This window comes from Rhagoletis pomonella, unplaced genomic scaffold, assembly GCF_013731165.1.
Source record: "Rhagoletis pomonella isolate Grant_MI unplaced genomic scaffold, Rhpom_1.0 Rhpom_scaffold_00013, whole genome shotgun sequence".
Lineage (NCBI taxonomy): Eukaryota > Metazoa > Arthropoda > Insecta > Diptera > Tephritidae > Rhagoletis > Rhagoletis pomonella.
The window spans coordinates 670,783-674,035 of record NW_023458567.1 but is presented as its reverse complement, the minus strand read 5'-3'; the positions used below and the strand labels follow the sequence as shown (position 1 = coordinate 674,035).

Below are 3,253 nucleotides of genomic sequence, written 5' to 3'. Positions count from 1 at the left end.
CAAAGTCTTAATTATCTCGGAAACTGGATGAGCTCCTATAATTATTTAGGTGACTCTAAAAAGCCCAAAAATAGCACGTAATTCCTCAATACTATTTATCCGTGTTCGACCAAAGTTTAAGAAGTGGGTTAGCTAGCGTGGCGTCAAACGGTTTTTCAGTGTTAACCGGGCAATATTTTTAAAGCCCATAAAAAGCACAAAAAAATAAGCCCAGAAAAGTAGTAAAAATACTTCATTGAATGAATGTTTTGCTAAGTTACGGTTAACTTAGCAAAGTCCTAATTATTTACCAAATGGTCGGAGCACAAAAAAAACGAAAAGTGGCCGAAAATAGCACACAATGAGCACAATAATACGAACAATTTTTTTCTTCATTTTTTCATTTTAGCGCCGCTAACTTGATTGAGCTGCGGCGGTGTTTGTTTGTGATGCAGTTGCAGCTGCAATGTTGGTGTTTCCGCAAAGTCTTTAAATCCGTTGTTTCCTTGGTTTATGTGTGCTTTGGGAAAAGCACGTATACGCCAAGGGCTTTGGAGCTGTTGCGGTGCTGCTTTGTTCTATATGCCAAAGAGAAGCATAAATATGTACATACATACATACACAAGTGAACACAAGTGCGTTGTGCAAATAAATTAAAAAATGGGGATTTAGATGAAATCTAACAAAGCTCTTTTGCTTATGCGGAGTGAAATAGAAATACTTGGAATTGGTGATTTTCGAATGTACAAAAAAACAAAGTAACTGAATGATGCAGTTTTCTTCTAAGTTTACTTAGGAAAGGTGATAAGCCTCACCAAAAAGGCCTTAGAATTCGCAACACTAATGTCGTTTGAGTCGATCTGACATTTGCATATTAAAATTTGGAACTTTTAGCTCAGCTCCAATCATACAAATAATATTGCATTAACATTTGGCCGTTGGAAAGCTATGTGTGCGTTGGATTCCACGCTATTTGAAAATTGCTCAAAACAAGGCTCGTGTCGAGTAGTATATAAAAACGCTTCAAATATACAAGCACCCCATTTCGAGACAGTTTAATCATGTCGTTACAGGTGACGTAACATATACAGTATCGGTCATATCTATAGCACGCCATTTCAAAGTGATATTGTGTGCCACTTATGTTTATTTATTTGTTTCTAAGAATTTTCAATTAAAATACAGTTCCTTCTCTAATAAAACCCATATAAACCCAAGTTTAACAATTTGTAGAAAACTACAAAAAAGTGCAACAAATTATCACCCAAATTTCAAACTTTTTTCCCTGAAGTGAATACACAGTTTTATAGCCCAATCAATTTTAGCTTGATAATGTGCAAGTTTCAAGTGGCTAAAAGTTACCGTTGATTTTTTAGAATTTTTTTCGCCAAAGGTGTTGGGGATTTCTTCCAGATACAAATAAATTGAGTTTATTCATTATATGGAAGCCAATGCGACAAAAAAAAAATTCTAAAAAATCAACGGTAATTCGTAGCCACTTGAAATTTGCACATTATCAGACTAAAATTGAAGGGGCTAAAAAACTGTGTACACGAAAAAATTCTAAAACTTCCGAGAAAAAAGTTTGAAATTTAGCAGAAAATATGTTGCGCTTTTTTGTAGTTTTCTACCAATTGTTAAACTTGGGTTTATATAGGGCTTGTCTGAGAATGAACTATATTTTAATTGAAAATTCTTAAAAACAAACAGATAATTAATAGTGGCAAACAATTTCACTATGAAATGAAATATATTCCCAAAAGCTAGAAAAAAGGCCAATCACCTACATCTCGATCTTTCAAAGTAAGAAAAACAAACAAATTTATTCTCGCAAGAATGTAGAACAGTTCATTATGGGTGGTACAAAACCATTTGTTTGGGAACAGTTTTGGGTGAATAGAGGAAAAACCACAAATGGTCTTTCATCAAGCAACTGCGAGCTTTCACACAACTCGTCAAACAAAAAATGATTTTTTAAGCGCGGAAAACATCTAATTTACAATACTGATCTGGCAATTCATCGTTGGTTTTTTTTTTGTTCTCAAACATCAAGGATAAACTTCGCGGACCACGATTTCCAGTGCCAGAAGAGCCTCAAACCCCCTGATTTTGAGGGACCGACTTCACTGCGGGAAAAATACTTGGCCAATTGGTTGCAGCGCATGCAAAAAAATAATAAAAAAATATCTGGAAACTCTATAAGACCATTTCTTCCGACAAAATTTGTTTCTTAGGACTTTTTTAGTGACACTCGTTTGTATCTTAGAGAGGGATATTTGTCTGAATAAATTTGGAACACAAAATCCGCACAAGTAATTTCCGAGATTATGGAAAGATCACCTTAGAGTTACTTAGCTTGAGCAGACGATTCAAAACAAGTAATTCTTAAGCAAAAAACAAAACTGACTTCAATTCTCATATAAAAATTTAAGATTATCGTTAATTTCTTCACGATCAAATTATTGGATCTAAATAAAATTAGTATGGTACCACTTTTCCGATGAAAAAAGAATTATCGAAATTGGTTAACGTGGTCCAAAGTTTGCGGTAGCATACATAAAAAAAAAAAAAACAAACAAAAATATTCCGACGAACTGATAACCTCCTCTTTTTTCTGAAGTCCGTTAAAAAGAAAGTTGACATCGACTGCGAATTGGAAGATCGACCTATCTCGGCAGCCAGTTCGAAAACGCCCTACCTCAAAAAACGTCCTATTTCAGAATTTGGTTCTTCAATCAGCTGCCGATTCAAAATCGCTCTATCTCAGCACATTTTTAATGTGTTTTCGTTTCGTTAGGCCGATCTTCTTCTCAGCAGTCGATATGTAGGTTCATTTCCTGCTTATACAAACACACAGTAAAAAGAGATAAAATAGACTGCAATTTTCCACTAAGCTAAATTTATTATAAACTTTATTATTGAGCGGTGATTTGCTTGCTTTTTTAATATTTCAAGGTGGATCCTATGCAGATTTATTTAGCAATTCGCGCAACCACAAAAAAAAAAAAAAACAATTAGGCAAATAAATTTTCAAATTTTAAATAAGCCTTCAATTTTGTTATTTCCATCTATTGATGTATTATAAAAGACTTAAAGTCTTACGTGTACACCCTCATATCTTAAATAAATAAATAAAATAAATAAATAAATTAGATAGGAACCTGGCCCAAATCAAGCATTAAAAAAAACCCAAATTTTAACCATTTAAAAATTTAGACAATCAAAATTATAATTCAAATTGCGAACTAATTTTTTCGAGTGTGCTGTAAAATGT

At 33.5% G+C, this 3,253-nt stretch overlaps 1 protein-coding gene across 1 annotated transcript in view; it reads left to right on the top strand.

Annotated features, from left to right (window-relative positions):
• LOC118748435 overlaps positions 1 to 3,253 on the top strand; it is a gene marked incomplete in the record, with an annotated part of 80,798 nt that overhangs the window by 31,937 nt on the left and 45,608 nt on the right.